Source organism: Mauremys reevesii, linkage group 3 (genome assembly GCF_016161935.1).
Source record: "Mauremys reevesii isolate NIE-2019 linkage group 3, ASM1616193v1, whole genome shotgun sequence".
In the NCBI taxonomy this organism is placed as follows: domain Eukaryota; kingdom Metazoa; phylum Chordata; order Testudines; family Geoemydidae; genus Mauremys; species Mauremys reevesii.
In genome coordinates this window covers 19,932,569-19,956,450 of record NC_052625.1, presented here as the reverse complement: position 1 = coordinate 19,956,450, position 23,882 = coordinate 19,932,569, and the positions used below count along the sequence as shown (strand labels likewise).

The 23,882-nt window shown below is 50.4% G+C and overlaps 1 long non-coding RNA gene across 5 annotated transcripts in view; it reads right to left on the bottom strand.

Moving 5' to 3' along the window:
• The window catches only part of LOC120400351, a 66,496-nt gene that overhangs the window by 30,804 nt on the left and 11,810 nt on the right, over nucleotides 1-23,882 (bottom strand). The window lies entirely within an intron of this gene.

Below are 23,882 nucleotides of genomic sequence, written 5' to 3'. Positions count from 1 at the left end.
GAAAGGGGGGCTCCTCCCCCAGAGCTTGCTGCTGCCAGCAGGGAAAGGGCTGGGGGAAGTCCTCCTCTCTGGCCCCTGTCCCGGAGCAGCCTGCCTGCACCCCAAACTCAGCCCCAGCCCTGCCCCACCCCAGAGCCCACACCCCCAGTCAGAGCTTTCACCCTCCACTGCACCCTCTGCCCCCACCACAAACCCTTCATCTCCAGTCCCAACCAGAGCCCTCATCCCCCTGCATGCTGCCCCTCTCCCCCAGCCCTGAGCCCTTCCCATTCCCAGCCCCAGTCGGAGCCCTCACCCCCTACACTCGCCCTGAGCCCCTCCCATTCCCCAGACCTCCCATTCCCAGCCCCAGACAGAGCCCTCACCCTGAGCCCCTCCCACACTCCAAACCTCTCACCTTCAGCCACAGTCCTCACCCCTGCACCCCGTCCCTCTGCACCCCTTCCATCCCCAAACTCCCTCCCAGAACCTGCACCCCCTCCCTCCGTACCCCCTCCCACCCCCAAACTCTCTTCCAGAGCCTGCACCCCATTCCCCTGCCCCAGCCTAGGGCCTGCACCCCAGACTGCCTCCCTCACCCAAACTCCCTCCCAGAGCCGTGGGCAGAGTTTGGGCAGAGCGGGTTCTGGGCACCACCAACATTTCTACAAACCTGCCACCCTTGATCCTGGCTGCAAACCTGAACTCCCAGCATTCTCAGGACACATGCTGATCCCTAGTGGCCACTGCTGATATCCAGCACCTCCCTCCTCTCTTAACCTGTGAGTCCCTCTCTGCATTGGAACTAGACTGGAACCAAAGACCATCTTGGAAGCAACATTACCAGCCCAAGCAGTCAAAAATCATGAGTTGACCCCCCCAAAATCACAGGTTTTACTGCCGCCACTTCATTCATTCTTCGGCGGCAGGCCCTTCCCTCCGAGAGGGACTGAGGGACCTGCCGCCGAATTGCTGCAGAAGAGCCAGCCCTGGGGGAGGGCGCAATTTTATATTCTTGCCTGGGGCTCAAAAATACCTAGTAACGGTTCTGCATCAGGGGTCTCAAACTCAAATGACCATGAGGACTAGTACATTGTCCTGAGGACTGCATTTACTGACACACACCCCCCATGCCTCCTTCGGCCCCACCCCCATTCCAACCCCATCCCCAAAATCCCCCCCAACTCTGTCCCTTCCCTGTCCCCAGGGGGTGCAGGAGGGGTGAGGGGTGTGACAGGGGGCTGAGGGCAGGGTGTGGGGTGAAGGAGGGATGCGGGGTGCAGGGTGAAGCAGGGGGCTCAGGGAAGGGGGTCAGGACAGAGGATGCAGGGTGCGGCACGGGTCTCAGGGCAGGGGGTCGGGGTGCAGCAGGGGTTTCAGGGCAGGGGATCGGGCCAGGAGGGGTGCGGGGTGTGGCAGGAGGTCGGGGTGCAGCAGGGGTCAGGGCAGGGGTTGGGGTGCAGGAGGGTGTGGAGTGCAGCAGGGGTCGGGCCAGGAAGGGTGTGGGGTGCGGCAGGGGGTCGGGATGCAGGAGGGGTGCGGCAGGGGGTTGCAGGGTGTGGCAGGGGTTTCAGGGACGGGGGTCAGGCCAGGAGGGGTTCGGACAGACTGCGATCTAGAAACACATGCCATTGTGCCAGTACTCACTTCTTATTTACAGACCCGGCGCCCTCTCCTCGCTTCACAGGCAGGCATTTTTTCAGGGCTTGGGGAGGTGTTGTTTGACTAAATGGAAAAAGAGAGAGAAGAAAGGCCCAGACCCAGGATGGGTTTGCTGCTGCTGTGCTCAGATTCCGCGCGGAGCGGAGCCTGGCGTTCTCCCTGTCCCTGGAGAGGTGTGTACGATCGTGTGTGTGTGTGATCACCCTGTAAGAGAGAGATCGCTCTGTGTGTGTGTGATTGCCGTGTGTGCGATCAGCCTGTCTCTTATGTGTGATCATGACCTTGGCTGCGTGTGTAAAATCACCCTATCTGTGTGAGATCAGTGTGTGTGTGTGTGTGTGAGAGAGAGAGAGAGAGAGAGAGAGATCACCATCTGTGTATAATCATCCTGTGTGAGATCTCTGTCTGTGTGTGTGAGAGATCACCGTGTGTGTGTAACCCCGTGAGATCGCCATGTGTGGGATCACTGGGTGTCTGTTATCACGGTGTGTGTGTGATTCGCCCAGGCACCAGGTGTGTGTATCAGCCTCTTTCGGTGTGTGGCTGCAAGTCCCTGAAGTGTCTCTGTCACAATCTCAGTGTGTTTCTCTTTTGGTCTGTGTGTGTGTGTGTGTGTGTGTGTATCTGCGTCCCGCTCTCGGTCAGTGTGGGCGGGGGCCTGTCTTCTCTCGGCCCCTCTGTCTTTCTCTCATGTGCATCTCAGCCCCAGTGCCTGCTTCTCACACGGTGTCTGTGCCCCCTGCTCTGTCACTTTGTCTCAGGCACTGGGCATGGGGTGCCTGACTCTGGGTGCAACTGTGTGTGTGTGTGTCCTTGCTCTCCGCCTCTCTCTGTGTGTGTGGGCACCCCCTCCTCTCCTCATTCTCTTTCCCCGGTGTACCCCAGCCGCTGGGCTCCCCTCCCTCCATCCTGCTCCAGCGCCAGGGGCAGCTGCACCCTCATCTCGGTGAGCTGCTCGGCATTTCTACCCGGCCCCTTCGCTCAGCCGTGCAAGGACCAGGCTGAGGCAGATGCTGCAGGGATGAAGCGGGGAGAAGGAGGTTAAGGGAAGAGGTCCGCCTAGGAAAGATAAATCCCAAACTGGTGGGCGCTGACTTGGGAGCCCCCGGGGGAGCGCAATGGGGTGGAGGAAAAGCCAACAGCCACCCCCACCACCGAGACACAAGACCTGCTCCTGGTCTTCGCCACGGCCCCTAGGGGATCTTCCTCCCACAGCTTCCCCAAGGGAACTTTTGAAGGGGATGAAATATCACTGTAGCGAGCAGAGAGCCCTCAGGCCAGGCTTGGGAAAGTTTGAGTGTAGTGAGCTCCCACATCCCGGGACCCGTCTATTTCTTCCTCCTCCACAGCTCTGCGTTGTAGTCTCCGAGTCGGTACTTTGCTGGGAGGAGTTTATCACCTGGGATCAGAGAGTCACCGCTGGTACCTCTCCCATACCATGAACAAGCTTCAGCTTGCTTCCCCTTTAAATCGGCACTATAAAGGAGAGACTCCGCTTCCACTGAGCTTTTAGCCCTTGAGACGCACGAGATTATTGTTATGTTTGTCACAGACTGATCTGAGGTCTCCTGGTTATCTGTCACCTGTGACATTACCCTTGGGTCCCTTTCACAAGTGGTTAATTGGTGGATGCCCCTGCAGGGTAAAATGTCTGGCTACAGTACCATCCATCTGCGACCCTTCCTCCCCTGGCCAAAAAAAACAAAAAAAAGAACAAATACAAATATTCAAGAAGCAGGAATAATAAATTGGTTTGGGTCACAAACATTTGAAGCCAAAGACTGTCTCCTTAAAACTGCAGAAGTACGGCATTCCTCCCATAGTTCATAGGCCATAATCCTCCTTGAATCAGAAACACTGTCCCTGAACTGACTTATTTTAATGCCTCTCCCTATTAAAGTGACATCATACAATTGGACAACTGGATACATTGCTGAGTTCCCCAGAACTCTGATTGCAGCAGTATCCATCATGCCAGTCTTCTCTAGGGCATTTGTGTCTCTACAAGACTCAGTGTATAACTGTAAATCTCATCTGCTGTTTCAGTCTGAGCTTTGCAGCTCACTGGCCACCACTGTGGCCTAGCAAAACAGTTGTTGAGTAATAAGAGACATTGGGCCAAATCCTAAAAAATCCAGTTGCAAGTTGTGCTTAAATCACACAGTACCGTTTCCTTGCCTTAAGAGCCCAATCCTGAAACAATACAAAACAGGGAAGTAACTTCATTCATGCAAGTATTTTACTCAGACTTGTCACCTGCGTAAACTGACTCATTAGCTTAAACAATTGCAGGATTGGGCTCTAATACTACTGAGGAAAGCAAGGGTTTGCAGGGTCAGGTCCCCTTTTAGTAGAGAATCCAGAGAGCCTGGGGGGTCACTGCTTATTTACATGACCCAGCTCTCTTCCTTTAGCGCGTGGAACATTTCATACATAAAACAGCACCATCTTTTCCCCACTCCCCTAAGCCTGTACAAATGCTTTCTGTTCTTCTCATGTGGCAAATAATCATTTCATAGGATTCCTTCCAATCCCTGTGGGATAAAGAGCATGAACACTTTCTTCCACACAGTGCTGAGACAGTAAGGAATAATATGGAAAATAGTACCACATGCCTTTCTTTAGTTATCTAACTATTTTGAATGGGATTCTATTTCCTGAGTCCTTACAAAGTGCTCAAATGGGGCCAGATCCACTGCCCATAATTTTAAATCGGTGGGAGCCTTCCAACGACTTCAGTGGGTTTGGATCAGGCCCTAAATCAATACGTTTTGTGAAACAGGTAGAACCTATTTTGATTACCCAAGAAACTCCACTCCAGGAATGACTGTATTGTACCCACAAATCTGATACCTGAGAAGCAGTCTCTAGGAAATTAATATCAATCTGTCAACTGCATACACTTTTTAGCTATCACTTTCCACCTGAGGCAATCGCTGGTAACATTCTTGATTGATGTCTATTGCTTTCTTAGAAAGGAGTCTAGCTGTGCCGTGGCACCCACTTTCTCTGCACTCAGCGCTAATGCTACCAGATGTGGCATGTTTATGAGAGGCTTTTATGTAACCCTTCTGCCCTCTGAGTTGGCAGCAACAAGGGCCGGGTTCAGTATCCAGGGGTTCCGTTTCAATAACACAATGCAAAACCGGCTCGAGCCCCCACCCAGTGACCTGGGACAATTACCTACCACCCCCCCGGGCGCCTCTAGGAGGCAATACTTCCCCACTCGCAAGCACAGAGTCCGAGTGTAGCAAAATCCTTTTAATAAAGGAGGGAAACAATGCGGCATCATGTTGGAGAGACACCACAAACAGGACTATACACAAACCATAAGCAAAAAAAAAACCCACCTCCAAGTACATTTGGCACTGTCCTCTCCCCCTTAGGGTCTTAAGTCCAATCACCCCAAAGTCCAACAATCCAAGAGTCTCTGTCTCTGGTCAGTGCCACCCCAGAGTTCAAAAGTTTATCTGCAGAGTTTTAACCCCCCCAGCCTGGGTGGAAATGGGGGGGGCACACACAGGGTGTTAAGGGACACCTTACATGGGCCAGGGCCGACTGCCCCACTTCTCCGTGGAGTTCTGCTGCAGCCTTCACCACGACTGGCTCCACTCCATCAGCTGTGCCGCTCCTCCAGCCAACCCGTGAACCGCATCAGCCATCCACGCGAACTGCTCCACACTGCTCACTGTTCCATGGGCTGCACCAACGTGCTGCAGACTGCTCCGCTCTGCCAGCTGCTTAGCGATCAATCTTCAGGCTCCCCCACTCAGTGATCTCAGCTCAGTAAGCTTAGCTCTTTTAGTGATTTCAGCTTGTAGTAGAGGAGCCCCAGTGCCACCTTGGGCCAACGTGAATTCAGGTCAGCAGCCTCCAGATGGACTCCTAAAGGATTCAAAATTAGCTCTGCTCTTTAACAGTGGAGAGAAGAGGATGTGCAATTGGTGTTCCAGGCCCTCAAAAGGGGCCCATACCATCAGGTACACACACCAGTCCCCAGCCTCTCTTCCTTCACTGGGTTTTGGAACCCATGTCCCTTGTCTAGCAAGTACTATTTAATGTAGGTTGAGTCATTTCTGTCATAAAGCAGTCTCATAGTTCCTCATTCACATAATTAAGGTAACAGCCCTTTTTTTTCCTTCCTGCCCCAATAACAAAGAAATTGGGGATTCCACAGTGTGAAAATAACTATCCCATGCTGCTGTGTGTTATGCTAAGTGGAGTGGGTTTACCAATGCAAATGCACATTCCTAAAATTCCTTTGCCCACTCCTCATAATGTACCACCAGATGTCAGGGTAGATCTCTTCCTGACTCTGCTTACATTTAAAATCCAGAAAGAACAACGTTTCCGTTGGTGGGGTACAACAAAAATTGTTGTGTAGAGGAACTCCTTTTCTTGAGGCCTTCTAGAGCTCCTGCATCTATTCTGTAGAGTCATGACCTCCTATGCATTTGTTGTAACCTGCACCGCACACTGTTTGAATATTGTGTGTGATCATTTTTCCCTCAGAATTGAAGCTGACATTTGAACAGTTTGAAGTGTCAGGATTGTAGCAGTTCTGAACTTTACTGAACAAACACACTGAATGCAGCTCACTTCTGACAAAACATACCACCACCCAGCATGGACAGGATTAAATAATAGGAGGGGTTACAACAGGAGAATCTAAAAGGAGAATCTGCACAAACTCAGAAGTTCTAAAGTGTGCAACACAGGGAAGTAAAACAGTACAGGAAAGTGTTGCCAAAACTTGTCTATTACATGTTAATTACAGAGAGAGTGAGGGGACATATTACTGGCAGAATGGCAAAATCAATCATATACAGTGTCTGCTGAAAGCTGCTCAAAAGGTGGGATATGCTAAAAGTAGGTTCAGCAGAGATGGATGGTTGGGAAGAGTGCAGGTGAAGGAGTCAAAGTTACATGATAAACAAACAACATATTCCTACTACAAAGAGCTTTAGCCAATCTAAATATAGATATGACAAGAACATACCTGTGGGGAAATTTGGTTGTTTCACAAAAATACATCACCATCGACAGAGTTGTTTCAGTGTAACAGGAAAAGGCCTGACTGCCAAAATAGCCCCATCTCTTGGGGGGGCACTTCCTTTATTCCCCTTCAAGTGCAGGGGCACTTCCTGTCTGAAAGGCTAGTCCTTCACCCTTAATGAAAAGCAGTTGCATGAAGTCTGGAGTTAGTGACTCCCCCTTAGTCCTCTCATGGCTCACTTGTGGCAACTTCTCCTCCCTTTCTGTCTCTGCTCAGCCTGATAACAGGCTTGCAGTGCAGTTTTAATACTTATTTGGTCATTTGGTGATAATTTCTGTTCCCAAAGGATTACCACAGTGGGATTTCACTATGGGGAAAATTCTACTGCCCTCCCGTGCAAGACAGTTTGGGGACCCTGTCAGAAACACAGCATCCCAGACCTAACCACACAGGAGAGGCGGGATGCTTGGCAGAGCAAGGCAGGACAAGAAGCTGGGCATCTTTTCCTACCTGCAGTCATATCTATGCACCATCTTCCTGCCAGTGAACAGGAGTGCAGCTCTGGTACTGAAGTAGTGGTTGTGAAGTGGGTTTTTTTGCAACTTGGAAGAGGATTTGCACTTGAAGTGCCATGTTTTTCCTTACAAATTCCTTGACTTTGATGGGACTATTCACACACTTAGAGCTCCACATATGCTTAAATGCGTTATGGTATAGGATTCAGGCTGTGTGTTGGGGGGTATGCCATCTGGCCCTATAAACATAGAGTAGCTTCTGTGTAGCAGGAGTGCAAATTCACTGAAATGCATAGAGGCAATTTGAGACTTTGGAAGAAGGTCAGACCCTAGATCCTTTTGACGTCAATGGCAAAACTTACATGAAGTTTCATTACAGCTGAGTTCAATATAAGCAAGTTCTACTGTATTTGGTTTACAAAGTTAATTTTAAACCTCATTTTATTCATTCAGCAGGTCTTTTTTTAAAATAGTCTGTCTCTAAGTTTCTTTGGAGACATTAAGACGCACCTGTCAGGTCTAAGGATGGCTAATGAGAATGTTAGCCATATTCTGCCATTAAAGTATTAGTCATATCCTTCCATGGAAATCTGCATTAATAACAAATTAATGACCTAGGCCAAGGTTATCTTTTGTTTATTCTGCTTTCTCGTAGCTGATCACTATTTGCTAGGCCTCTGGCCTCTTGACCAGACTCTGGACTTTGGGCCTCTAAAGCGGACGCAATCCATATACACCTCTACCCCGATATAATGCTGTCCTTGGGAGTCAAAAATCTCACCGTTAGAGGTGAAACCGCTCTATCGAACTTGCTTTGATCCGCCGAGCGCGCAGCCCGCCCCCAGAGCGCTGCTTCACCACGCTCTAACCGAATTCGTGTTATATCGGGTCGTGTTATATCGGGTAGAGGTGTACCAAGTTGTTATGCAAACAGCACGTGGATTTTAACCCTTCAGAGCTGAAGCTGCAGACTCAAAGGATCCAGTGAGTGGGGTGGGCCCAGAACACTGAGGGCTGTGGGCTTTGCAGTGCACAGATCAATCTCAGAAGCATTCGCATAAAGATCTGACAGCTTGTCAGGCATGCAAAGAAGACAAAACAATGCAAACACATTTGAGGACACTGAATTGTTTTAAAGTTACCACGCTAGCTTTTCAAAATGCTGTTCAGTTTCTGAGCACATTATACATTGAAAAGTTTTATATAGAACTGTACCATCTTTGGAACCGCAGTCTTACCAGTTCCATTATGCTGCAAATCCAGGAATTTACCTAGGGTTTATAAAATCAATTTCAGTACTATCATGGTTGAGATTATAATATAATCCACATTTTATAGAAGACAACCAAATACTCATCAGCATCACCAGAAAATTTAAAAACTTGTTTTGAACAACTGAACTCTCCACAGAGGATTGAAAGCCTCAGCAGATCTTGCTTAATAAGGCTGTTGCTAGGTAGGCCATGTTTTCCTTCATAGTAGTGAAGGGAATTAAAGCCATTACAAGGGTCAAGTTGGCCTAAGTCCTAATGAACGGGAACACGAAGCAGGCAGGCAAAACCAGTCACAGAGGCAAATCTATAGAGCTGGTGCCAAGAAGGGCTGTAATCTACACCGAGAGGCAATAAGAAGTTTTTCTTCAGGACAGGCACATTTACCTTGTTCTGACAAGTTTTCATTTGTAAAATGAGCACATTTGTAATTCCTAAGGCAAAGAAAATCCAGTTTAGTACATGTTCTACTTCCTCTCAGATCGTCTTCTAAGGATTGTAGGACTATGTGGAATTATATTCCAATGTACATGTGACACAGGTGCGTGCAATTAATATCAGCAGCAGACAATAGAGCGAAGCAGAAAATCAGCAAGATGGACGGCGTTAAAGCATTTCTTCGCCTTCTCAAGAAAAATCCTTACAGGACTAGTAAATTCTTGTGAACAGTGCGATGTATAGTTAGCATTAACTGCTGCAGTGGTGTACACAACAGGGCAGCCCAGTGTTCCGTTTGAATAGTGGCGCTTCAAAACGCAGCATAGGATGAGGTTTGGTAAATGCATTTAATTCATTTGAGAGCTAGATATGTGTACTGTTGGGCATGAATGAACTAAGTTACTAGGTGGGCTGTAGTTGTCATGGCAAATGTTGAGAAATCATGATAAGTGGAGAAAGTGAATAAGGAAGAGTTATTGCTTCCTTCATGTAACACAAGAACCAGGGGTCACATAATGAAATTAATAGGCAGCTGGTTTAAAACAAATGTAAGGAAATGCTTCTTCACACAGTCACTTTATGGACTGTCACTTTATGGAACTCATTGGCAAGGGGTGTTGAACAGTCACTTTATGGAACTCATTGGCAAGGGGTGTTGAAGTCCAAAACTATAAAAGGCGTTCAAAAAAGAATGAGATAAGGTCATGCAGGATGGGTCCATCAATGGCTATTATCCAAGATGGTCATGTTACCAGATGTGCCTGTTACTTTGGGCTATGCCCATTTATTAGGTCACTCTTCTGGGTGGGGAAGGAGGGTGCTGTAAATCTTTTAATATGCTGCTTATTTCATTTGTTTGTTCATATGAAGCTCTACTTTTGCCTTCTGCAAGGCCCTCCCAATGGAGCTACCCTGCAGGACCTAGGTTCCCAGGGCTGGGTTCCTCCAGCCCTAGAATTAGATGAACACACACACACACACTCCCCACCCCCTAAGTCTGAGTGGACCGGGTCAATCAGCACCCTCCAGCTGATCCCCTCATGTGTCTCTGTACTCAATGGGCTGGGTTGAGCAGCACTTTCAGCTGCCCTCCCCTTATGTGCCCCAAGTTTAACACGTCCCTATCCCACTTTCACGTTACAATAGTACTGGTAGTAACTCACTTAATGAGCAAAGCCCACAGTATTTTTGGGCGCTACAGGGATCTTTAGCTTAGGTAAAGGAAGTGTTGCTGCAGAATTAATGGGGAAGCTGAAAACACAAAAGAGTAAAATTCAGAGAGAGAGAGAGAAGCAACCAGCTGAACCATAAAAGTAATTTATTGAATAATAGTGATAACTGCACAAGGAGGGCTAAATAAATATAACAGTTACATTTTAAAGGTTAATACCTGTGGTAGAAAAGAAAACAGAGAGAGAGAGAGAAATCTCACCCACTCCATGAGGCTTGAACTGGTCGGGGTTCCCACGTGATGGTGGTAGCTCTGGGTCCTGAGTGCTGGAGACTGGCAGAGCCTTCAACATGATCAGTCAGGAGATGGTGTCCAAGTGGAACTGATGCAGAGTTTGAGTCTATACATCAGAACACTGACTTGGGCACAGGTAGGGGTTTTTGTAGAGAAAATACAGTAGTTCAAGGAGAACACTAGATTTCTTTGTGGGTAAACTGATGACTCGAGGGGTTTTTTTTTAGCTAGACAATAGGAACTGATCACTCTTGGCTATGGGTAGTGTTTTCTTCCAGGGAGCTCACAATGCAACTAGGCTCCTTCAGTATTTTGGGATATCAATTGAAGATTTATTACTAGAATTGGTCTGATAATTGCTAAGCTGAGTGTGTGCAGGCGTAGGTTCATTAGCACCTGGAGCAGGGATTCCCATGATGCACTGTGTCCCTGTTTTTCTGGTCTCAAAGTTTAGTGAGGTTCTCTGTTCCTCATTCATTATGCTAATCCCTGTCCCATCTTTCATGCAGATGAGGCTAGAGGAGTTGTCTCTGTTCTTCATTCTGTATGCGAATAGAGATGTCTTAATCTTGTCACCCTTGTTAGGAGGGGTCTAGGTGTGTCTCCCAATGCCCTTCATTGTTCTCTGCAAGCCTTTTCTCTGATTGGTTTTGGCTCAAACAGAGACTGGAGGGGGGTGTCTTTCATGAGTCAGACAGGCTAGATACTGTGCCCTGGTTCCCAAAACACAGAGCTGGCTGGTATCAAGTCCCCGTTGATGGGGTACTTGCACTGAGTGAGTATCCCCATCGCATCCTTAACGCCGTGGTACCGGGTCTGATCTTCCATCCATTGCAGCCGCTGCATCAGTCGTTGTATCCAACAAACCAGCAGAATCAGACCAATTGCTAGTATAATTTGGAAACCAGTGATCACCAAATGGGGTGAAGCATGAGATTTAAAAGACCTGTTGCACTGGGGCTCCACCTAAGCAAAGTCTCCCACCAAGAGTGATGGCCTGTGTTTTTACCTTAATGGCAATGAGACCCATTCCCAGTGAAATGGGAGAAACCTCCTTGTAGAGCTCAGGATAGGCATTTAACTGTTGTACAGTCCATATAGGCACAGTAAATGTAATATCACAACCAACAATGATGGTTATATTATAGAAACAGCGATTAGCATAAGGCCCCATGGGTTGGACCCAGTGCCCATTAATCAACACAATATTACATCATGTCCTTACACACATACCTGCTTTGCCAACATAGACAATAACAGACCCTTCTGCGTGGATAACATTGAAGGAAGAGTGAGAATATTCCCAGGTTACCCATTCATCCCAATCCTTATGGCTAGTTTCAATCAGGAGAGCACATGCAGGTGCAATGTGAGAGCTATTCATGCCCTTTAAGTGGATTTGACCCTCCTTCAGAGAAGTCTGAGGTGGAAGAACCAAATGTTCTTGTTGATCCAATTTTAACACCTGGGGTCCTGAAACTGGGGCTCTTAAATGTCAGAAGGGAGCACAGTTTGTGATCAGAGGGTTGGAATTTAAAGCTGTTTTTTGTTGTTGGCCCAAATCCACTCTGTACAAACCGGGCTCATGAAATCTCTCTGAAATGGCAATGTGCCTATAGAATTTACACCAAATTGCTGGCATGAGCTTGTCACAATGTGTGTCCTTTAATGGAACTGTCCAGTCTGGGGGACCTTGCTGAATCAAGTCATGTGCAGCTAAAGTCCAGTTCAGCAGTTTACGAGGAACCATGTGATATTCTTGCCTGCTGGTGTGATCAGAGACAGCTGCAGTTCCTCTCCAGGTAACGGAGGTGTCTGAGTTCCAATGGCAATGATGACACGTAGGGGCATGGTTGTTCCCCAAACAGCAGAGGAAACCAGGGCTACCCTGCACCTTTCACCACCCAGGAGGCTGTCACTGAGTGTGTTTGTCTCCTTTGAACTGATAGTGACGCTGCAGGGCCAGGGGGTTGCTCCCATTCCCACAGAATCCATGCATGTGGCACAGCAATTTAGCTTCCTGGGCTCCAGCTGGCAAGCACCTCCAGAGGCTCAGAGGGGTCACAGGTACAGCATAGAGCCTGGACAGCATCAGACTCCAGACACTTATGAACAGCAGGGTGCTGGCACACCAGTGGGATGTCATGGCTCATGGACGGCCCTGTGAGGGGGCAGAGAAGAGAGAAAAACTTCCCACACTCCCCCCGTATATATTGGGAGAATCTGGGATCAATATTACAGAGTGATCATGAAGCGGTGACCTACGTGAGGGTGGGCATAATAAGTCAAGGATTTTTCTGGCCTTTTCCTGTCTTAACATCAGGGTAGGCACTGACCAGCCCACTTGATGCTTATTTTCCAATGGCCCAAAGCCGTTCCTTCTTGCTGGCCAAGATGGGTGGCCAACAGGATGGAGAAGACAGGGTCAGGTGGTTTATCCTTCCATACTTTGAGCTGTGAAGAATGAAACCATTTTCGCCAGGGTTTCCCATTTTTTTCATTCAGGATTTCTCCCTGACACACACTGGGGCTGGCCCGATTCACCAAAGAGCAGCGGCCATCCCAGGTGCATGTAAAGAACTGCTTAGCAGTGACAGAGGCGGTGTGGGTTTTAATAGGGATGGCTTCCACCCTGGATCTTTCTCAAACAAAGTCAGTGGATTTATACACAGTTGAGGAACTGTGACAGCTAGAAACAGGGCCGCCCAGAGGATTCAGGGAGCCTGGGGCAGGGCTGGGTCTTCGGCGGCAATTCAGCAGCGGGTCTCTCTCGGAGGGAAGGACCTGCCGCCAAATGCAGACGAAGAATGAAGTGGTGGCAGTAGAGCAGCCTAAGTACAGCCGATCGCGGCTTTTTTCTTTTTCTTTTTTTTTTTGGCCCCCGCCGCTTGTGGCGCCAGACTACCGGCTGGCGCCCGAGGCTTTGGCAGCACTTCAGCAGCAGGTTCTTCACTCGCCCGAGTCTCCCGCGTCACTGAAGGACCCGCTGCCAAGACCCGAGCGAGTAAAGGGCCCACTGCCAAAACCCAGAGCAGCTCAAGGCCCTGCAGGGCCCGGGGCCTGGGGCAAATTGCCCCACTTGCCCCCACTCTGGGTGGCCGTGGCTAGAAACTGAACCAAATTTCTCAGCACCTACACTCTTGCTTGCTACAGGCAATGATTCATTCTGAGCTAACTCAGTCAACTCACTTCCACACCCTTCAGTTGCAGCAAACTGCTTGCAAAAGCTACATGAGGTTTTAGTCCTTCAGGAGCAATTTTAGGCAACAATTCATTTCCCAGAAATGTTGTCCTTTCCTTTTCAGCTAGGGGTTGCTCTAGAGAAACATCTTCCTGAGCATCTTTCTGGGTTTCAGCTGAATCCAGAACAACTTCTGAGACAACAGACATATCCTCCATCAGCATAAGCTGAGAGCATGGGTGGCAAGTTTGTAGAAATTTTGGTGGTGCCCAGAACCCGCCGCCTACTCTGCCCCCAAACTCTGCCTCCCACCTGCCTAAGGCTTTGGGAGGAGGTTTGGGGGAAGTGTGGGTGCAGATCCAGGGCTGGGGATTAGGGTACAGAAGGGGTGCAGGGTGCAGGCTTTGGGATGGAGTTTGGGTGCTGGGTGCAGGCTCTGGGCTGGGGCAGGGAGTGGGTGTGCAGGAGGGGGAGAGGTGCAGGCTTTGGGATGCAGTTTGGGTGCAGGCTGGGGTGGGGCGTAGGAAGGGGAGGGATGCAGGCTCTGGGAGGGAGTTTGGGGTGGTGTGTGGGAAGGGGAGGGGTGCACCTGGGAGGGAGTTTGGGGATAGGAGGGAGTGCAGGGGTGAGGGCTGTGGGGCTGAGGATGAGGATTCATGATGCAGGAGGGGCTCAGGCTGAGGCTGAGGATTAGGTGCGGGGATGAGGGCTGGGGCTGAGGATTAGGTGCGGGGGATGAGGGTTCTGGCTGGGGATGAGAATTAGGTGTTGGGGCTGAGGGCTCTGGCTGGGGATGAGGATTTGGGTGTGTGTATGTGTGTGTATCTATCTATCTATCTATCTAGTTTCTTGTCTGGTGAAAAAAATTCCTGAACCTAACCCCACCCATTTATATTAATTCTTCTGGGGAAATTGGATTTGCTTAACAACGCTTTCACTTCAAGTCATATTTTTCAGGAATGTAACTACAATGTTAAGCGAGGAATTACTGTACTGCAATGTTGCACGGTAGCTAAACATGGGTGCTGACAGAGGAGCAGGAACTGTCTGGAGAGGGTGATGGAAAGAAGAATTCTGGGAATTTCAATCCACAACAAAGTCCCCAATGAAGAGATCAGACAGCAGAGTGGAGTGCTGGGCATTGTTGTTGAGAGCATGCATAGTAGAATGCGATAGGCCTGGCATATAGTGAGGCTCACTGACAATCGATGGACTGCAGCTGCACTCGCCAAACTCCAAAGAGATGGGAAGATGTTATCATGAAAGACATGGCCGCACATGGGGAAGGAAGGCCATGATACGAGAAGAATGGAAGATGTGTTGTGATCGGTGCAAATGAGACGACGGCTGAAGGACTGATCGATCAAGGTGAATTTCTAGTAATAAATAGTCTCAAAATGTGTTTTGGAAATTTAATGAAACATTGATATACAGAAGGAATACTGCTAATGTAATGTGTGGTTTGGTACTTAACTGAATTTCTATTAAATTTTATTTCAAACAAGTTTCTACACAATTATTTACAGAACATTGTACAACAATCACCTATATTAACAACATGTTGAGAAATAAAATGGATCTGTCCATACATTCAACACAGCTTTACTGACATAGTTATCAGTAAATGTTTAACAACAAGATGTGTAAAAATGATTTCGTGTTGAAAGTATTATACAAATTATTTTGACAAAAATAGTGAGCATATAGTTTTCATACCCTCTAAGAATTCCTTCTACTGCCCTCTACCCATCAAGATGGGTTTTGTCCCATTAGCAGTGCCCTGTGAGGAGATTTGACCAATCAGGGTGAGTTGTGGGGTGGGGTGAGCTGTCCATAAGTGGGTCGTGTGACCCTTAAGAACTTCTCCCACCATCCTCTACCAATCAGGAAGGGTTTCAGCTGCTGGGGACCACCCCAAGAGGAGATTAGACCAATCAAGGCAAGTTCTGGGGTGGAGTGAGCCATCTGGAAGTGGGTTGTGTGACCCTCTAAGAACTCCACCTACTTCCTCTACCAATCAGGATGGGGTTCGCCTGATAGGACCACCCTGAGAGGAGATTTGACCAATCAGAGTGAGTGCTGGGGCGGTGACCTGTTCGGAAGTGGGTTGTGTGACCCTCTAAGAACTCCTCCCAACGCCTCTGCCAATCAGAGAGCAGCATCATTGCCCCATAAGTCCCAGCTTTGGGCAGAGGAGGCCATCTCTGACCAAGGACACGTGTTTTAGAAGTTGTGGAAAGGCTGCTGAGAGGCAACATGGACTCCTTTACCATCCCTTTGAGAACTTTGGACTTTGTTTTAGCTCCGAGCACCTTTGGAATTGTGTGGAGAAAGCGCTACTCGGTGACAGTTCCAAGGAGGACCCTTTGACTCAACGTTGATGGATACGTTGGAATCCGACCAAAACTTTGTTAGGCATCCCAATTAGTGTGAAGGCCTCTCATTGTCCACCCTCGAGGTGGAAGGCGATCATGGCTTGGGAGTCACCGCAGACAAGGTGAATGGAAAAGACGCCGCCGTTAAATGAATGATTAAGAACCGACGGTCGAGGATGGGCTGTAATGGGGCTAGGAAAAGACGGTTACTCACCATTGTAACTGTTGTTCTTCGAGATGTGGTTCGCATCTCCCTTCCCTGTAGGTGGGTGCGTGCCGCGGGCCTGTTCGGAGGAAGGCTTTTAACCGAGCAACTCAGTGGGTCGGCTGGGCGCCTGGAGTGGCGCCACCATGGCGCCGGATATATACACCAGCCGACCCACCCACTCCTCAGTTCCTTCTTGCCGCCACTCCAACAGTGGGGAAGGAGGGTGGTGGAATGGATATGAGCAACACATCTCGAAGAACAACAGTTACAACGGTGAGTAACCGTCTTTTCTTCTTTGAGTGATTGCTCATATCCATTCCATGTAGGTGATTCCCAAGCCTTACGTAGGCGGTGGGGTCGGAGTGAGATGTTGCAGAATGCAAACTGCTGAGCCAAAGGCTGCATGATCTCTGGACAGTTAGACCAAAGAGGCAAAGGTCCGGTTCGAGGACCAGGTAGTAGCACAACATAGCCCCTGGAAGGGTATGTGAGTCAGGAAGGCAGCAGAAGAAGCCTGAGCCCTTTCCAAACGAGCAGTAAGGTGGCTCGATGGAACATGGGCCAAGTCACAGGAGGTGCAAATGCATGACGTCATCCAAGATGAAAACCTCTGGGAGGAGACAGGTAGGCCCTTCATCCGGTCTGCCAAGACAACGAAGAGTTGGGGCGCATAAAGGGCTTGTCCGCTTGACATAAAAGCGAGCGCCTCACGGCGCCTAGGAGGGCAAATGTGCTCCTTCGCGATGAATGTGGCTTCGGAAAGAAGACCGGAAGGAAGATATCCTGATGATAGGAAAGGTCAACAGCACCTTAGGGAGGAAGGCCGGACGTGGTCACAACCGCACCTTGTCCTTGCGAAACATAGTGCACCGTGGGTCCACTGTGAGAGCCTGAAGCTTGGAGACTTGTCTGGCCGATGCAAAGGCTACAAGGAAAACTCTCTCTCAGGACAGGTATCTCAGCGAGCATGTTGTCAGTGGCTCGAATGGGGCAGGCATAAGACTGCTTATAACCAGGTTGAAGATCCAGGTTTGGCGGGGCGGCAAAACTGGGGGTATAAATGCCCCAAGCCCTTGAGGCCCTTAATGATGAATCGCGCCAGCTGCTGATGTTTGAAAGATCAGAGGTAATCCAAGATGAAATGTATCGAACCTCGGTGGGAGAAACATTGTGTTTCAGAGCAGCAAGAGAAACACTTCCAGTTGGCCAGATACGTTAACCAAGTGGAAGGCTTCCTACCACCCAGGAGAATCCTGTAGAACCGAGGCAGAGCAATGTGACTCCGATCGGTTTAGACCTGCAGCAGTCATGCTGTGATATTCAGGGATTGCTAGTCTGGGTGGTGAAGTTTGCCGTGATCCTGCGTTATGAGGTCTGGGCAAAGAGGCAGGGGAATAGGGTTGGCTATCGACAAGTCTAGTAACATGGTGTACCAGTGCTGCCTAGGCCACGCCGGAGCGATCACGATAGCGCGCCTGTCCCTGCAGAGTTTTAGCAGGACCCTGTGAACTAGCGGCACGGTGGGAAAGCGACAGCAGAGGGCTCGCCACGGCATCAGAAAAGCAGCCAAGATCGAGCCCGGGAGAGGCCTTGGAATGAGCAGAACTTCCTCTTGTTCCGCTCGCAAGAGCGAAGAGGACTATGCGGGAAAACCCCACTCCGAAACGGAATGGATAAGATCCGGAGGAATCAACCACTTGAGAGACAGGAAGGATCTGCTGAGGCGATCAGCCAGAGTGCTCCGACCACTGGGAGAAAGGACGGTACTAGGTCCATCAATTGGGCTGTGCAGGCGTCCCGGAGCTGGATAGCTCCTGCAAAGAGGGGAGGACCGTGCTCCTCCGTGCTTGTTTATGCAACGCGTGTCCGTTGTGTTGTTTGTGAACACCGAGACACAACAGCCTTGCAGGTGCTGCTGAAGCGACTGTTACACAAGGCAGACTGCTCTCAACTCCCGGACATTGATGTGCAAGGCCAGCTGGTGAGCCAATCGAAGGCCTTAAGTGTGAAACTGACCCAAGTAAGCACCCCAGCCGAGAGATGGGGCGTCCATCATGAGGGACACCGAGGGGTGAGGTGGATGGAACAGCATCCCTGCACACATCAGGGAGGGCGTCGACCCCCAGTCGAGGGAGCCTAGGACGCTCGGGGGGATCGAGGCGACCATGACCATGTCACCTTTGGCCGGGTGGTACACTGAGGTGAGTCACGATTAAAGTGTACGGAGGCGCAGCCTGGCATGTTTGGTTACGAACGTGCAGGCAGCCATGTGACCCAGGAAACCTAGGCAAGTTCAAGCCACAGTTGTCAGGAAGGTCCATAGACCTTGTACAATGGTTACCATCGCGTGAAACCAAGGCGTAGGTAAGCAGGCTGTGCGATACTGGAGTCCAGGGTGGCCCCCGTTAAGTCTATTCCCTGTGTGGGAATCAGGTGGATTCCTCTTTATGGATCATCAGGCCTGAACGCAGGAATAGGACCTTGTCGATGCCCACATGAGTGGTAACTTGGGCCCCGGTGGTCCCTGGAATGAGCCAATCGTCTAGATATAGAGAACGGTATCCGACGGTGGCGGAGAGGTGGCGACTACAGCCAGACACTGTGGATACACATGGGCTGTATAGAGGCCAGCCGGGAGGACCGTGAACTGAAATGACGGTTGGCCACAAACCAGAGGTAGCTTCTGTGTGGAGGATAAGTGGCGACGTGAAAATATGCGCTCGTTATATCGAGGGCGGAATACCCGCCTCCGGGATGCAAGGATGAGATGACGGTCCCATGGACACCATGAGGAACTCCAGGTCTATCATGAACTTGGTGAGCTCCCGCAGGTCTAGGGTAGGTCTGAGACCTCCTTCGCCTTGGGGATCAGGAATCGGAGGGACTAGAACCCTTTGCCCCATTCGTCCTTAGGACCTCCTCTATAGCTCCGATGGTGAGGAGCGCCCGCACGCCTTGCAAAAGGAATTGCTTGTGAGAGGAGTGCCTAAGATGGATGAGGAGGGATAGGCTTTTGCCCGATTGGTGGTTAGAGGACCTGATTTTGGCCCCTTTGGGGTCCCGACCAACGCCTACGATTGCCTCAGCGACGCCTGCTGGCAAAGCCCTGTCTTTGTCTAGGCGCAGGGTAAGGGCAGTGAGGCTGGGCGGAAAGGTCGGCGGTGAGACATCGGTATGCATATGCCGAGAGGGAGTGCATAGTGACCTTGCTGTCCTTTGGCCTTGCAGCCTAGGGTCAGCTGTGAGAACAGGCCTTTGTCATTGAAGGACAAGTCCTGTATAGTGTGCAGCAGCTGCAGGGGAGGCTCGATAACTGGAGCCATGAAATGTGCCTCGTGGCCACACCCGAGGCCAGAGTCGTGGCTGCGGAGTCAGTTACATCCAACAAGGCCTGGAGGGAAGCTCACCACTTTCGCTCCATTTTTCCAGGAGGGCATCAAACCCCTGACAGAAGTTCAGAGAAACCGACTCTGTAAAGTCTCCCAGCGCCGCCATAGTAACGGCTGAGCAGGGCTTGCTGGTTTGCAAGGCGGTTGTAGGGCGCCTGCCGAGTACATCTTATGGCCCAGGGAGTCCATTTGCCTAGCCTCCTTGAATGTAGGGCTGGTACCTGTCGGCCATGGCGTTGCATGTTATTGATGGACTAAGTGGCAAGGGAGCAGGGGAAAGACGTACCTATAGGTACCCGTCACCCCTGGAGGATACCATGCACACGCATTCGACTCCCGAGCCCATGGGCGGGATAGTGACCACTTGGAGATTCATAGTGAACACCACTCGTCTCGGGAGGTCCTGATGGGCCCCTGCCGATTAGAGGAGGCCGAAGGAGCACGCCCTGCCAGCGCCTCATGTGGGAGGAGGAAGAAGAAAGGCCAGGGACAAGTGGGTCCTGTGTGGGCTCACGCCCTGGACGACCTCCTGATCCGTGGGATGTGGGAATCCGTGGCTGAACTGGGCTTCCTCCATACCGGTCGGAGGGGACGGCCAACCGTCGCCTCTGGCACCCAGTGCTCTGACAGAACAGAGCGAGATCGATCACAGGTAGGCCCTTGGCCTGACGGCACGCCCGAGACATACAGGATAGCCACTGATGGGGGTTAGGGTCCTGGCCCTGGGGCACGTGGGAGACTCTGGTGTGCACACCCGAATGGATGGCCATGGAGGAGCTAAAAGCCCTGGGCATAGTCTACCTCTCTAGCTGATGTCGTCTCAACGCGGTACCGGGGATCGTACCGGAGGCATACTGGTATCGAGCGAAATGGGACCTGCGACCGAGCGGTGCCAGGAGGTCGACCAAATCTCGAGGCTGGATGCCGGAGTGGCTACGGGAGTCCAGAGCCTGGAGCGGTGCCAGGAGCTGGATCGGCACCGAGTGTGCCAGGTCGGCGAACGGGACGCTGATCGGTGCCACGAGTACGACCAGTACTGAAATGGAGAACGGTGCCAGGACCGTGAGCGGTGCCGGCACCTGGCTTGGCGACGGGACCGAGAACATCTGCGGGACCGCGATCGTGAACGCTGCTGCTCTGAGGTGCCGACGCAGGGTGGTCTGAGCAAGGCAGGCTTGCCGATCGACAATATAACCCGCACCGGCGGTGCTGGACTCGACGGCTCTTGCGTGGCCGGAGTCGACGGTGTCGATAATGTTGGTGCAGGTATCAGAACTGGGCAGACCGAGTTGGTATAGCGTTCAGGCTGCGGAGCAGGCGGCTCTGACGCAGCTGGAGAGTAAGCTCAACCACGGCTTGTACCGGGGAGCTTTCCGGTACCAGACTCGACAGCTCTTGCATGGCCGGAGTGAACGGTGCCGATACCGTCGGTGCCGCAGCAGGTATAGGTGCCGGGCAGTGCAACTTAGGAGAGCGCTCGGGCTGCGGAGCAGGCGGCTCGGACGCAGCAAGAATCTTGTGCCTCTTCATACAACAGGAGAGGGATCCATGCCGAGTGGACGTCGGAGCCAGCGACGGCCGGTGCCGAGAGGCCTCGGTGGTACCGGCGATCCGGTGCCGAGGGAGCGCTCCTTGAAGACTAACCAGCGCCGGTGCCGAGCGGAGGGGCAAGAGCTGCCTCCTCAGGAGCTGCTTGAGACGAAAGTCCCGCTCCCCTTTCGTTCTCGGATTAAAGGCCTTACAAAAGCGGCACTTATCTGTTAGGTGAGATTCCTCAAGGTACTTAGGAGAGGATCTCTTGTCGGCATCGGCTTGTGGCCAGCCGAGCATTGTAAAACCCTGTGGACTGGGCATCGCACCGCACCGGTGTCGGGAAGGGTAATCCCGAACCCTCTGAATTAAATACTCTAACTATACTACTATAGAAATCTGAACTATAATTAACGAGAGAAACTATGAGTAGCTAGGGAAGTGGAGGTCAGTTAAGCCGCGCCCACTGTTCCAACGACCGACACGGGCGGTAAGAAGGAACTGAGGAGTGGGTGGGTCGGCTGGTGTATATATCCGCGCCATGGTGGCGCCACTCCAGGGGCGCCCAGCCAACCCACTGAGTTGCTAGTGTAAAAGTCTTCCGACGAACGCACGCCGCGCGCGCACACACCTACATGGAATGGATATGAGCAATCACTGAAGAAGAACCAGGGATTGCATAAATTAACAACAAGCAGTAGGGTGCTTACACTGTTTCTTTACTGAAAATCTCTCAACAGCTTGACGATGCCTTTCTAGAGGCCTCTGAGAACTTACACATCGGTAGCCCTGTGGGAAAAAATATATCGTGCCTCAGCTGTTTTTGCTCATGCCTGAGACACAGATCTCAAGAGGAAAATCTGGAAAAGGACAAAATGGAAGAATGAATTGTAGTGAGATGAGGCCTGAGGCCTGATCTGAAGTAAGGGTCAAGATGTTGCTAAGCAAATTTAGGCTGTGAGCCAGAGGCAGGCCCTGCTCACAGAAATTGGCAAAAAGAGGGCTGCTAGAAGAGGAAGGGTTTCAGCTGCTGTGTACAGATGTGGTCTCCTCACCTCAAAAAAGATATTCTAAAAAGATAGAAAAGGTTCAGAAAAGGGCAACTAAAATGATCAGGGGTTTGGAGAGGGTCCCATAGGAGGAGAGATTAAAGAGGCTAGGACTCTTCAGCTTGGAAAAGAGGAGACTAAGGTGGGATATGATAGAGGTATATAAAATCATGAGTGATGTTGAGAAAGTGGAAAAGGAAAAGTTATTTACTTAGTCCCATAATACAAGAACTAGGGGGTCACCAAATGAAATTAATAGGCAGCAGGTTTAAAACAAATAAAAGGAAGTTCTTCTTCACGCAGCGCACAGTCAACTTGTGGAACTCCTTACTTGGGGAGGTTGTGAAGGCTAAGACTATAACAGCGTTTAAAAGAGAACTGGATGAATTCATGGAGGTTAAGTCCAGTAATGGCTATTAGCCAGGATGGAGTAAGGAATGGTGTCCCTAGCCTCTGTTCATCAGAGGATGGAGATGGATGGCAGGAGAGAGATCACTTGATCATTGCCTGTTAGGTTCACTCCTCTGGGGCACCTGGCATTATCCCCTGGTGGTAGACAGATACTGGGCTAGATGGACCTTTGGTCTGACCTGCACGGCCGTTCTTATGTTCTTAGGAACGTATGCCAAAACAGCACCAGAACAGCTGGGTACGAACACATCCCACACAGATAACAAGGAACAGGCAGACCCAGCCTAATGACAGTATAAAAGCACAATATGATGAATAGACAATAGGAAAGGATAATATGATGGACAGACTGTATGATGGACAGATTTGTTCAAACGACCTGTGCCAGGAGAAAGGCAGTAATGCGCAAAGGGCTGCACCTCAATGCGCCAGGAGTGATGAGTAATCTGTTCTGCACCTGTGTATAAGAATACGCACCGAGAGCACATCTTTGTCCGCCTAGGGTGCAGTGGAAAGCCCCACCACTGACTGAGCTGTGTCCATTGCAGGGAGCACCACACCAGTAGCTACTGACAACAGGAACCAGCTCAGACTCCTTATGGTAGGGGTCATGGCATCCATTTTACAGGCGGCGCCAAAAGGTTGTGTTAAAGCAGGCGATTAATAAAACTTATTTAAATGTGTCAATACGAATGTGTCCCCCGCTCCATACTTGTGTGAGTAAAACATGGTACATGACATGGATATAAATTGGCAGTCGGGAAGTTTAGGCTTGAAATTAGACGAAGGTTTCTAACCATCAGGGGAGTGAAATTCTGGAACAGCCTACCGAGGGAAACAGTGGGGGCGAAGGACCTCTCTGGCTTTAAGTTTAAGCTTGATAAGTTTATGGAGGGAATGGTTTGATAGGATAACACTATTTAGTCAATAGGTCAATAACGTACGCCACTGGTAATTAGTACCGAGGGTCAATGTTGGGATATTGAAAGTCTTTTTCCGAGTGTCTGGCTGAGAGTCTTGCCCGCATGCTCGGGGTTCAGCTGATCGCCATATTTGGGGTCGGGAAGGAATTTTCCTCCAGGGTAGATTGGCAGTGGCCCTGGAGGTTTTTCACCTTCCTCCGCAGCATGGGGCAGGGGTCGCTTGCTGGAGGATTACCTGCTACTTGAAGTCTTTAAACCAGGATTTGGGGACTGCAACAGCTGAGTCAAGGGAGAGAATTATTTCAAGAGTGGGTGGGTCAGCTTTTGTGGCCTGCATTTTGCGGGAGGTCAGACTAGATGATCATAATGGTCCCTTCTGATCTTAAGTTCTATGATTCTATGTCTCCACAGACGGCTCTGTTAAATAACTATATTACACCCCCCCCCGGAAGTTGGGAGCTTTAGTGGGGTGACCCTCTTGAGATCTGTG